This window comes from Lissotriton helveticus (genome assembly GCF_964261635.1).
Source record: "Lissotriton helveticus chromosome 1_1 unlocalized genomic scaffold, aLisHel1.1 SUPER_1_unloc_33, whole genome shotgun sequence".
Classification (NCBI taxonomy): domain Eukaryota; kingdom Metazoa; phylum Chordata; class Amphibia; order Caudata; family Salamandridae; genus Lissotriton; species Lissotriton helveticus.
Window position 1 is genome coordinate 1,692,357 of NW_027611674.1, and position 13,889 is coordinate 1,706,245.

At 43.2% G+C, this 13,889-nt stretch overlaps 1 pseudogene; it reads left to right on the top strand.

Annotated features, from left to right (window-relative positions):
- The first annotated feature begins 5,733 nt into the window (after window positions 1–5,733).
- On the top strand, window positions 5,734–11,532 carry LOC144805925 (uncharacterized; annotated as a pseudogene).
- The last annotated feature ends 2,357 nt before the right edge of the window (window positions 11,533–13,889 follow it).

The window sequence follows — 13,889 nt, forward strand, 5'->3', positions numbered from 1 at the left end:
CAAGCCATGACACCTGTAGTGGTGGGCACTCCCACACCATATGTTAGAAGCCAGCGTCAGCCAGTTTACAGCACGGACACTCTGGTGTCAAATCAGGAAACGCGCTCTTGATACGGTGGGGGTAGAGTTAACTGTAATGTGTAGTTAAATTGAGTGAATTGGAATCGAGGGTTCCAGGACACTTGGCTAACATGTTGTAGCGCCTGTATGCATGACTTGAGCGGTTGCGGGAGCATAGCGTTCATCTAGCCATTGCAGTCCCCCGTGTGCAGCTGGTGAAATGTTGATCGTCAGCATTTAAAACACCTTCTTGTTGCTCTGTTTTGGAAGTTTGTGGCTCCCCACAGATTCCAGAACTTTCCATCACAGAAATGTGAGGGAAATGTTTTTTGTTTTACAAAGTTTGAGGTTTGCAAGGGATTCTGGGTAACAGAACGTGGTGAGAGCCACACAAGTGCCCCATCCTGGAATCCCCTGGGTGTCTAGTTTTAAAAAAAATGCCCATGTTGCATTTTAACACATTATCTGTCTGGGGGCCTACTCACACAAGTGAGGTACCGTGTTTTTAGAAAAAAATATTTCTTTTTATTGAAGAAACAAGAAAAGAAGAAACAATAACAGGTGGCTTACAACGCGGAGTGAAAGGATCAATAATATACATACAGGGCATATAGACTGAGAATCATCAATAAAGTCTGTTCATGAGTTACATCAGGTATGCGGCCGTATTACAATCAGGATAGTCAAACCAACGCCTACCACCAACCCCACCTCCCCAGGAAAACAGGATAAACATTGAGTAACAGCCCAGAGTAGAAGGGAGGGGGAAGGGTGCAGTAATAAGAAGGTTACGAAGTTATAGCCGCATACCGAACACAATGATAAATTACGCAACAATTGGCTAACTCACGCAAGTGATCTCTCCATCAGAACCCGTCTACCCCATAACACAAATCCGCTACTCAATAAGACCACCTATACCAGGATTTTGAAGGATTTCAAACAGAAAAACTACATATACTAACTAAACAAACACCCCTCCCCCCACCCTGCACCCCTGCATATGGCTTGCACCCTATCCCCAACTAGCAGCGTGCCTGTCGCCCCATCTAACTAAGAACTAAATATAGTAAAACGTGGAGGAGGACATCTCAGTACGGCCCCCCGGTCCACCCCACCCCCCGCCAGAACCAGGAATCCCCGTAATAAAATACACAACTCCATTAAGAAGCAAATTTAAAGCTGGGAAAAATCCCGGGATCGCACCAAAGTACAACGTAGTGGTTCACACACCCGGAGGCAGGGTGGAAATTCAGGATCTGTAACAGGATTATCCGGCGGGGGACGGAGTTCGGCGGAGCCGGGAGCCTAAGCGGCCATCTTGGTTGCAGGCGTAGTTCCTCCTCCTGAGGTACCGTTTTTATTGGTAGACATAGGGGAACCCAGAATAGTAGAACAAGTGTTATTACCAGTTGTTTTTCTACACCTTTCTGCCTTCCAAATGTAAGACAGTGTGTAAAAAAAGAAGACATTTTGAAAAATGCCCCCTAATTCACATGCTGGCATTGCTACACACAAATTCCGAGATGTTCAAATAACCACTGCTTCTAAACTCCTTATCTTGTTCCCAATATGAGAAATACGTAAATTTCCTTGATACTTATTATTCACTCTTTATATTTCACCAAATGAATTGCTGTATACCTAGTACACAATGAATAACCATTGCAAGGTGCAGTTCAGTTATTGGCTCTGGGTATCTCGGGTTCCTCGTGGACCTACAAGCCCGATATATCCCCGCAACCAGAAGGGTCCTGCAAATATAACGGTATACTGCTTTAAAAAATCTAGCATAGTTTGAAGAAGTTACAGGTGAAAATGTAGGCACAAATGGCTGTTGTTTTGAACTCAAATTCAATATTTTTTTATTTGAACTGTTGCTTTCTATAGGAAAACCTTGAAGGATCTACACAATTGACCTCTTGCTAAATTCAGAATTATATATTTTTTTCATAAATCTATAGCTTTCCGGGATCCATTATTGGTTTTACACCCATTTCTACCACTAACTGGAAGGAGGTTGAAAGCGCAAAAAATAGGAAGATAGCTTATTTCCTAATAAAATGCCAAAACTGTGTAGAAAATTTTTGTTTTCTGACAAATGTCTGCCTGTTCCTGAAAGCTGGGAAGAAGGTGATTTTAACACCACAGGCCCTTTGTTGATACCATTTGCAGGGAAAAAAACTGACGCTATCTTCTGCAGCACAATTTTCCCATGAAAGTTTTTTTTTTGCTGTATTTTGCCTAATTCTCTCTCTCCTCCAGGAGAATCCACAAACCCTGGGTACCTTTAGAATCCTCAGGATGTTGGAAGAAAAGGACGCTAATTTATGTGGACAAAAAGGTACGGGTGCCTAAGCGCAAACCCCCCGAAACACCCAAAAAAGGGAGTGGCACAGGGGGACAAAAGGCCTGGCAGCGAGTGTGCTAAGGTAATGGGTGATCACAGGGCAAGGAGGATGGTGAGGACTATAAAACAGGCCGATCCTAATAGCAGACAGTGCGTCAATAAAGCAATACATTATAAGGAAGTAGGATGTAAGGAGGAGGCTGCCTGGAACACGTAAGGGTAGATCAACATAATGTCTAATCCATGCAATCTGCCAGCGTGACTCCCGGCCCCACTGTCCACAGGGGAACAGAGATTGCATGAACAGGAGGATATACATCACACTTGGGTACAATTGTAGATGCACCAACTCACACAGGCTGCAATGGCATGCCTGTGGTCTGAGTTTGGAGGGTCCCTTATGGGTGGCATAACACATGGTGCAGCCCATGGGGGTCCCCTGGAGTACCTAGGCCCTAGGTACCTAGTACCATATACTAGGGACTTACTAGGGTACACCAGCAGCCAATTAGGAATGTACCAAGGTACTTACCATAGCCAATATATGGATGACTGGGGTCCTGATTAGCAGGATCACAATCAGACTAGTCAGAAAAACTGTATGACACCAGCAAAAAGTGGGGGTAGCCATGAAAGCAGATCCTACTTTCCCACCCCCCCACCCCTTCTCCCCACCCCTCTAGAGAGTAGCATGTGTACTGTGTTGGTCTCTGCTCGTGCACAGTGCAGGGGAGTATGCAGCCACCTCTTAGTGTCCGGCGCAGAGGCCGCTTTCCAAGACATTGCTATTCGTCACTTGAAAAGTATGTATGCAAGGTCTATGAACCTGTGTAAGTGTTTGCCCCTTTGCTTTAGGGTGAAGGCCTAGCCGGCAGGATTCAGGGGTAGTTGACAGTGTATGGTCTGTGAGTTCTGCTATGGTGGCTGTAACCTCGAGCCATGACACCTGTAGTGGTGGGCACTCCCACACCATATGTTAGAAGCCAGCATCAGCCAGTTTACAGCACGGACACTCTGGTGTCAAATCAGGAAACACGCTCTTGATACGGTGGGGGTAGAGTTAACTGTAATGTGTGTAGTTAAATTGAGTGAATTGGAATCGAGGGTTCCAGGACACTTGGCTAACATGTTGTACTGCCTGTATGCATGACTTGAGCGGTTGCGGGAGCACAGAGTTCATCTAGCCAATGCCGTCCCCTGTGTGCAGCTGGTGAAAGGTTGATTGTCGGCATTTAAAACACCTTCCTGTTGCTCTGTTCTTCAAACAATCGTTAAAGATTGGCTGAGGTGGAGTGCTCAGTGCTGTGTTATTGGAAGCCAGCATCCTAATTTCCGCTACTATATCTCTGAATATTACTGAGCTATAAATGTTTTATTTCTGTCTGATCTGGGCCTGCACCCGCTCTACATGTCATAGAGGTAAAGCTGCTGTGGAATTAGCACACATGCTGCTGGTTTCAGGCTTTTCGATCACAATGCAGTAACAATTTATCATTCCCACCGCCTCACCTATCACTCGTTGACTCTGTCCCTGCCTTGGACCCGATAGGGAGCTCTGTTTCTTTTTGGTTAGGTTTGTGCTGTACAAATACCACATGCATAGCACCTTTTTCAAAGGAAAAACACTTTGGTGACAGCAAACGTTGCTGCTGTAGAACGCAGTTGAGATAGTAAAGAACCTTGGTGGCATGCAGCACGCTTTGGATCATTTGGGGTTGCATTTCACACTGTGAAATACTTTTATTTACATTGTTGAGCTGTGCCAATGGCATTTTGTGTGTATTTGAAAAGCAATGCTAATCATCTGGCCCTTTGTAAAAGCTGTGTGGGGGCTGTGTACTTGCCGGGCATGTGTGAGAGTCGCAGAGGGCACTTTATCTTTATCTTATGTGCAAGCTGAACGGGAGGGGAGGTGGGGTTGGGGTAATTTTTAAAGATACCTTGAAGATGAGGACTATTGATATTGATGTGGTTACTGGACTGGAACTATTCGGCATGACCAGTACAAATGATTCTGGTCTTATTTCGACGGGGATTATCTGTTACAGACCCCCCGGGGCTTTTAGTGTTCAGCAGCAGCAATCACTATTGGATACCCTCACTAATATGGCAGCCACGCATCATAGATTAGTAATTTTGGGTGATTTTAATTTGTGGTTAAATGGCTCTCTCGACTCTGGTTTCTATAATGCACTTCACTCCTGTGAAGGTCTTGGCCTCTTTCAGCAGGTCTCCAAGGCCACTCATAACGCTGGGCATCTTCTTGATTTCATTTTCTCAGAAACCCATCTTCTGCACATTGGCGAAATTCTGCCTATGGAATGGACGGATCACTTTCTGATTAAATTCTTTGTTAACTTTAATACCCTTAATACTCAGGTATCTCACTCCGCAACAGAATATATCAGTAGAGATTGGAAGGCTCTCACAGGGATGAGGGGTTCTGATATTGTGTTCAAGGTCAGGGATTGTTTCTCATTAGACAAGCAAGTTGAGGAGAATTATGCCTCTCTGTGTCTGAGGTCACCTCGGCCTTGGACTCTTGTGCCCCCCTGTAAAAACATAGAAGTAGGGGCAGAGCCTCGGCCCCGTGGTTTAACGATACTTTGAAAGACCTGTAATTAGCGTGCAAACAGGCTGAGAGGAGATGGAGGAGAGGCTACAAGGAGATGGACAAGCTCCTGTGGAAACTCAAAATTATGGATTATAAGAAGGAGATCAGAAGGTCTAAGGCTGGCTATTTCTCTTCCTTAATCTGCAATGCCTCTAACAGCTCTAGAAACATTTTTCACATCCTGAGCAGTCTTACTAGCCCTGACTATTCTAAGAATGTGATACCCCCCTCTCAAGAACTCTGTGAGAACCTGGCCAGGTTCTTCCAGGAGAAAATCCAACTGATCATTGATGATCTGGAGGGTGGCCATCAGGCAGCAGGGAGTGTAGTCTCTCAGGCTATGAGCGTTGACGCCCCTGTGGTGAGTGACTCTGAAGGTGTGGATATTAGCACCGCTTGTCAGGCCGCTAAATATCTATCTGAGTTTGTGCTTCTGGCGGCGGAGGATTTCAGTAGGGTGGCACGGGGTATTTCCTCCGGTTCTCCCTTGAACCCAGTATCACACAAGATTTGGAAGGAGTTTGAGGAAGAACTGTTTCCAACTCTCCGCTTGATCTGTAATCAGTCTTTAGCCAGTGGTGTGGTCCCTCCCCAATGGAAGCAAGCTCTGGTGACACCTCTGCTGAAGAAGTCTTCTCTTGATCCAGAGTGTTGTAAGAACTAGAGGCCTATTTCCTTGTTGCCGTTCCCGGCCAAGATTGTGGAACGTATGGTCAGTAACACTCTTTCTAGGCACCTGGAGCAACATAACTTGCTAGAGGAGGTGCAGTTGGGATTTCGGCCAGTCCATGGTACCGAGACGGCCTTGGTGACCGTTATGGATGACCTTCAGAGGTGGGCAGACAGGGGTCAGGCAGCAGTGCTGATCCTGCTCAACCTGTCTGTCGCCTTTGATACGGTCAACCATGAGATCCTGCTAAGAAGATTGAGCGAGGTTGGGGTGAGGGGCTGTGCCTTACGATGGTTTCGGTCTTTTCTACAGGACAGACAGCAGGTGGTGTCACTCCCTCCTTTTCAATCTGCCTTCTCCAACGTGTTGCATAGTGTGCCACAGGGTTCAGCAATTAGCCCTATTTTATTTAATATTTATTTGAAACCCCTGATTGCGGTCATCAAAGCATACAATATTGACATCGTAAACTATGCTGACGACACGCAGCTGATTCTCTCCTTTGAGGGAGAGGACTCGACGTCAGTGGATGTGTTTCACAACTGTCTGCGGGACACAGCCCGTTGGCTTAAGGACAACTCATTACAATTTAATGCAGGGAAGACTGAGGTGATTTCCTGCTCAGTGAGCAGGATTCCTCATGTCCTTCCTTGCAATTTTTGGCCCTCTGGTAATTCAACCGCAGTTCGGCCTGTAAAAACGGTCCGTAACCTGGGCATTATGTTTGACAACAAACTTACTATGGAAGCTCAGGTTACAAAAATGACAGCTTGCTGTTTTGTGATCATTAGATCCCTGCGGAAAATCTTCCCTTTTCTACCTCCTCATGGAACGTTCGTTAGTGGTAAGGTGTCCGATTCTCAGTAGGTTAGACTACTGTAATGCCCTATTGCTTGACTCCCCGAAGTTCCTTTTGGACAGACTACAGAGGATCCAGTCAGCAGCAGCCAAGATAGTCCTAGGGCTGCCTAGAAAGTCCTCTACATCTGCGGCCTTGGAAGAACTGCACCGGCTTCCTCTGAGACAGAGAGTTCAATTTAAATCTCTCTGCCTTGTCTTTAAAGCCCTTCATGGGATGGGTCCTGCGCTCACGCGGAAAAAATTTGATTGGTATATCCCTACAAGAAGGCTCTGCTCCTCATCAGCAAGACTGATGAAGGCACCGAGGTTTAGGAAAGTCAGGTCAGGGGGTAGATCCTTTGGTGTGGCAGCGACCAAACTGTGGAACGAGCTCCCGTGGGAGATCAGACAAATTTGGGAGCTCCTCCCTTTTAGAAGAAGTTTGAAAACCTGGCTGTTCCCCAAGACTAAGGGCCAGATGTAGGAGCCCTAATACCGGTCGGTAACGGCCGAATTCGGCCGTTACCGACCGGTATTTGGGTTTTGCAATGGAGGGGGCTTAAAATGACAGAATCAGTATATTTACCGATTCTGTAATTCTAGATGTAGCTAGCACTTCAAAGAGTGCCACAGGCCCTTAAGAGTCGGTATTTTACCACACAATACTATTGTGTGGTGAAATACGAATTCAGGTGTGCATGCACATCTGTGCATGCACACCTGTGCCATGTGACACACAGACATGCCCTTAGGGCATGCATGTGTGCCACATGTCACACAAGCCTGTACTTGGGGTGCTAGAGGGTGTCAAAGTGACACCCCCTGCACCCTTGCAGGATTCGGTATTTACCGATTCGGTAAATACCGAGTCGGTATTTCCCATTGATTCCTATGGGCTTCAAGGCCCATAGGAATCAATGGGCAATACCGATTCGGTATTTACCGAATAGGTAAATACCGAATCTTACAGATTCGGTAAATGTGAAATTAAATTTACCTACATCTGCCTCCTTCTAATTTACCGATTCATAAATACCGAATCGGTAAAATTCGGTATTTATGAATCGGTAAATTAGAATTACCTACATCTAGCCCTAAGTCGCCTGGCCATGTATCCGACACACCTGTACTCTGAGTTGCTTAGCACCAGGATGCCTGCAAGGTGTCAGTGCGCTTTATAAGCTGAATAAATAAAAATAAATAATAAACAGTGTGTGCTGTTCTGGTGCATTCTCCATCTTGTGAAACGACTGAGCGCACCTCAGTATTGTTCCATTAAATGTGGCCACAGTGGTTTGTACAGGTGATGTTGAAAAGCTTGCGTAGGAGGGGAGACCCATGAAAGGTCATGGGAATTACATGGTTGTAAAATCTTGTTCGCAGGTTTTGTGCTGGAAAAGGAATGTTGAAAGCAGGTCTATGCATGTGAGATGCAGGTGAATACATTTAAGAACAGGTCCTACCTTGTATGGAGGGCAGCAGAGGTGCAGGGTATATGGACAGAGCAGTTTGACTTAAGAGATGTTTTTAAGAGAGTGTTTGGGGTGCTTGGCATGGTCCATGGGTGAAAGGGCGATAACAGCCTTGTCTTTGGTGTACCATATGTGCTCTTGCTACGCTGATGCACCACAGCTGTCTACTAGTAGGCCGTCAGGCTAGTGTGCTATCTCGAGCTCTAAAGTTAGAGGTGAGACAACTAAACAACAGAGCAGCCCAGCTCAATCTGCTAGTCCATCCGTGGAACTCCCTCCCCAGTAGATAATACTGACAAATATTTGAGAGAAGTAAAACCACAAAGTAAGTTACAATCATTAAACTGCTGCTCTACTGCATATTGTGGGTGCAGTGGATGAAGCCAGGCACCTCTGCGAGCAGCAATATTTGATTTATGGCACAACATCCTGATGTCCACCCTGCTGTCTCAAGTCTTCCTGATCCATCTCACATCTCTTACTCAAAGAGCTGTTCTTGTTTTAACAAAACCTTGACCATATACATCTACCTAAAGCTGTAACTAGTGTATGAGTGCTATGCGAGCGCCCTTTTTTTTATTACTAACTTACTCATGAACACCTTTGCTGAAATAAGTAAGATGTGAAAGTCAAAGCAACTTTTATGTACATTTCTGTGTATGGTTAAATATGCCTTCATAGGTTTCAGAAATGGTAATCAAGAGATATTTATACAATCAATTAAAAATTGTGTGTGCACATTCCGTTATGTTTCCCTTTAAGTAATTTTAAATCTCTTTACATCCAACAGAAAACAATCTTTGATTGTACGAAATGTTTCAAAATGAGGAAGATAACACTGTAAATCTGCAAAGACGAAGTCCGAAATATTGAGTTCCAGTATTCAGGAAAACATAAATGCCATCAGAGACAGCCGAACCCGAACATAAACTGAGACATCCTGAAAGAAGAGGCAAGGGACACGAAAAATTCAGTGATTCCACGAGTCTCAGCTGTGCACCTCCATGCCTCAAAACAAAGAAATAACCTCTAGAAAATTAAGACAACACTGATAAACCTCCTCTTGTGTAAACATGTCCAATAATAGCTTTGATCATGAGGTTGGTATGAGGTGGTTACAGCAGTGCTTTGCTTCCTTAAATAATACCAGGCCACCATTCAGTGCTAGAGGTGTATTGCAAACTATTTCCGACCAATCCACAGCAACCATTGAAAAGCGCAACGGAGTGGAGTCAGACAAGTGAAGGTTAAAAGAAATAGGGGTTCAGCTGTCTAAAATACAGAGCACTGTTCCACTGTGCACCGGCCAGAAGGACAATGAATCTTTACCCGCAAGCATGTAGAACCATTATCCAGTCTAAAGACACAATCGCCCTCGAAGAAGCCTTACACACGTTATGTGATTGGAAAGTAGTTGGTGACCATTGCACTTTATTCTTTAATCGGAAAACAAACGTGCAAAATACGACTCATACAGGGAATGCAAGAATAACACAAGTGCTTTATCAGTCATGTTGGCCCTTCAGGATGTACAGTCAATGGATGTAAACAAGTATATACCAGAGCAAGAGACGCTAACCAAGAGAGAAGTCTCAGACACATGCAGTGAGCGCTTTAGTTTGTCATCAATATTAAAACCCCATCAGCAAGCACACACAGGGAAAAAACTATTCAAATGCACTGAATGTGTACAGAGCTTTATTCAGTTATCAGGCCTAAAAAGACATCAACGAACACACCCAGGGGAAAAACCATATCATTGCACTGAATGTATGTAGAGGTTTAATCAATTATCACACCTAAAACAGCATCAGCGAATACACACTGGGGATCCAGTGCAGTGAATGTGGAAGAAGTTTTAGTGATTCATCAGCATTAAGGAGACACCTGCGAACACACACAGGGGGAAAACCATTCCAGTGCAGTGAATGTGAGAAGAGGTTTAATCAATTATCACACCTAAAACAGCATCAGCGAATACACACTGGGGAAAAACCATTCCAGTGCAGTGAATGTGGAAGAAGTTTTAGTGATTCATCAGCATTAAGGAGACATCCGCGAACACACACAGGGGAAAAACCATTCCAGTGCAGTGAATGTGAGAAGAGGTTTATTCAATTATCAGACCTAAAACAGCATCAGAGAACACACACTGGGGAAAAACCATACCAGTGCAGTGAATGTGAGAAGAGGTTTATTCAATTATCAGACCTAAAACAGCATCAGAGAACACACACTGGGGAAAAACCATTCCAGTGCAGTGAATGTGGAAGAAGTTTTAGTGTTTCATCAGCATTAAGGAAACATCTGCGAACACACACAGGGGAAAAACCATTCCAGTGCAGTGAGTGTGGAAGAAGTTTTAGTGATTCATCAGCATTAAGGCAACATCTGCGAACACACACAGGGGAAAAACCATTCCAGTGCAGTGAATGTGGAAGATGTTTTAGTGAATCTTCAACATTAAGGATTCATCAGCAAACACACACAGGGGAAAAACCATTCAAGTGCAGTGAATGTTTGAAGAGCTTTAGTCGATTATCAGACCTAAAATACCATCTGAGAACACACACAGGAGAAAAACCATATAATTGCACTGAATGTGTGAAGAGGTTTAATCAATTATCACACCTAAAACAGCATCAGCGAACACACACAGGGGAAAAACCATTCCAGTGCAGTGAATGTGAAAGAAGTTTTAGTAATTCATCAACATTAAGGATTCATCCGAGAACACACACAGGGGAAAAACCATTCAAGTGCAGTGAATGTGAAAGTAGTTTTAGTCAATCTTCAACATTAAGGATTCATGAGCGAACACACACAGGGGAAAAACCATTCAAATGCAGTGAATGTGAAAGTAGTTTTAGTGATTTGTCAACATTAAGGAATCATCAGCGAACACACACAGGGGAAAAACCATTTAAGTGCACTGAATGTGTGAAAAGCTTTTGTCAATCATCACACCTAAAACAGCATCAGAGAACACACACAGGAGAAAAACCATTCAAGTGCAGTGAATGTGAGAAGAGGTTTATTCGATTGTCGGACTTAAAACAGCATCAGAATACACACACTGGGGAAAACCCATTCAAGTGCAATGGATGTAGGAAGAGCTTTATATATTTATCAAGCCTAAAACGGCACCAGAGAACTCACACTGGAGAAAAACAATGCCAGTGCAGTGAATCTGAAAGAAGTTTTAGTGAATCTTCAACATTAAGGATTCATCCGCGAACACACACAGGAAAAAACATTCAAGTGCAGTGAATGTATGAAGAGCTTTAGTCGATTATCAGACCGAAATCACCATCAAAGAACACACACAGGAGAAAAACCATATAATTGCAGAGAATGTTTGAAGAGGATTAGTCGATTATCACAACTAAAACAGCATCAGAGGACACACACTAGGGAAAAACCATATCATCGCCATGAATGTAAAAGTAGCTTTAGTGAATCATTAACATTACGAAAATATCAACGAATACACACTGTAAAAACCATTCAAGTGCAAGGAATGTGACAATGGATATATACACATGTGAGCAAGGGCTTGCGTAGCCCGAAACGCGTAATACACTTTTTCCAGCTGTATCTGCCAAAATAAAGAAAACCTGTAACTGATCCTGTGGTCCGTCTCCTGTGTGAACGCCTCGCTGGTCCGTGTGGATTGGAAGTGGCGTGGAGGAGTTTTTGTGTGTGTATATATATATATATATATATTCACTGAAAAAACCATAGGTTATAGACCATATATAGTTAGGAATTAGCATTTACAAAACCTTGAAAATTCACTGAAAAAACCATAGGTTATAGACCATATATAGTTAGGAATTAGCATTTAAAAAACCTTATTTTACTCACACAAAACCATTGAAATTCCATATATAGTTAGTTGCACTAACTATATATCGCGCACCTGCAATCCACTGCTGATGATGTCACATATTACATCATTCATGACATGGTCAGTGACATCACTGATGACATCACTGATGACATCTCAAATGACATCACTGATGACATCACTGATGACATCTCATTTGACATCAATGACCACATCACTGATGATATCATTCATGTGACAATACAATGCATCTCCTCACATTTTAATATAACCTCTGTTTCACCCAGTGTTAAATACAGAATATAATTTTTGAAACCATTGACACACCAATACTAGTTACTACATACGCACTCACTGATTCCTACGTCTACACACACCTTCACTCATTCACCCATACTATCATTCATACATACAATCACTCATCTTTACAACACTATCATATGCACTCATACACCTATACAGACACTCACAGTCTGCCACTCATCCATGGAGTTACTCACACACCTAGTCAGTCCTGTAAAGAATCAATGACACTTCCATTTTCTTGTCTATACAGTTAAACATAGAGCACCTTACATTTTCAAACATATACTAACACATACTTACCTTGTTATACAATCATTGATACAAGTACACATTGATCTGCACAGAGTCACACACCTCCCAGCCAGCCACACACACACTCAGTCTCCCATACAAATACTTGGACAATCAATCAGTAACCCATATAGTTAATCATATAGCTACTGATCAAAACATGCAGCAGTTTACAGAACAACAGACATAATGATGCACAAATTAAGACACTTTAGTCACTAACCCATGCACTCAGTGAGACACATTTAATCACTCACTCATGCATTCAGTCATGCACCTACTAAATCCTTTGTCCAGACACTTATACTTCCACTCATTCTTCAATATGTAAGACACATTTTAACTTTACAGAAACATACAGTCACTGGATGTTGTCATCAGTGATGTCATCAGTGATGTCATTTGAGATGTCATCAGTGATGTCATCAGTGATGTCACTGACCATGTCATGAATGATGTAATATGTGACATCATCAGCAGTGGATTGCAGGTGCGCGATATATAGTTAGTGCAACTAACTATATATGGAATTTCAATGGTTTTGTGTGAGTAAAATAAGGTTTTTTAAATGCTAATTCCTAACTATATATGGTCTATAACCTATGGTTTTTTCAGTGAATTTTCAAGGTTTTGTAAATGCTAATTCCTAACTATATATGGTCTATAACCTATGGTTTTTTCAGTGAATTTCAATGGTTTTTTAATAGCAAATATCATAAGCTGTCGAATGTCAAGTACGTGGTAAGTGAAAACATTTTCGTGTTTATGCACACTGATCTGCTTTGAATGGTGCCCCCCCCCCTCATTTCTATTAGGAGTACTCTCTCTTTGCAGATAGTGAAAGGTAGTTAACGCAGGTCTTTGCCCCCATTGTAATCCGTCGTGCCTGCTTCTCTCTCCATTTGATTCATTGTTATCCAAGTATTTACTGTTTTAGAATTAGTTCTCTTTGGTTCATTCTCTATTTACAAACAAACACAGAGTCGCAATACTCTGTTTAGTCTTTGCAGATAACGAAAAATCGTGTAAAAAAAAAGAAAAGGAATCGAGCAAAATCAGTAGGCCACTAATGGGATCTCTTTTTGACCTCGCTAAAATAGAAACATTAGGAACAACCCCTCATGACAAATACAAAACTAGTGAGATGAACTGAACTCCACACAATGATGGCTGCAAAACAGCTCTGCTCCGCCACCCACCCCGCCCAAAATAACGATAAAGAACGGCTGCCATGATTGGTTGCGGAATGACCACGACGGAGCTACGAAATGGTGCTGCTCTCATGCTAACCCCAGCTTCAGTCTGAAACATCCAGAAACACTGTAGACTACCAATTCGATCAGTTCCGGTAGCGCCCCAATGTAACCCGGTAGAGAAGAACTAGCCCTCCCCTCTTTGACTGATGGTTCTTGTTGCCTGTCCCTTCTGTTGTCATT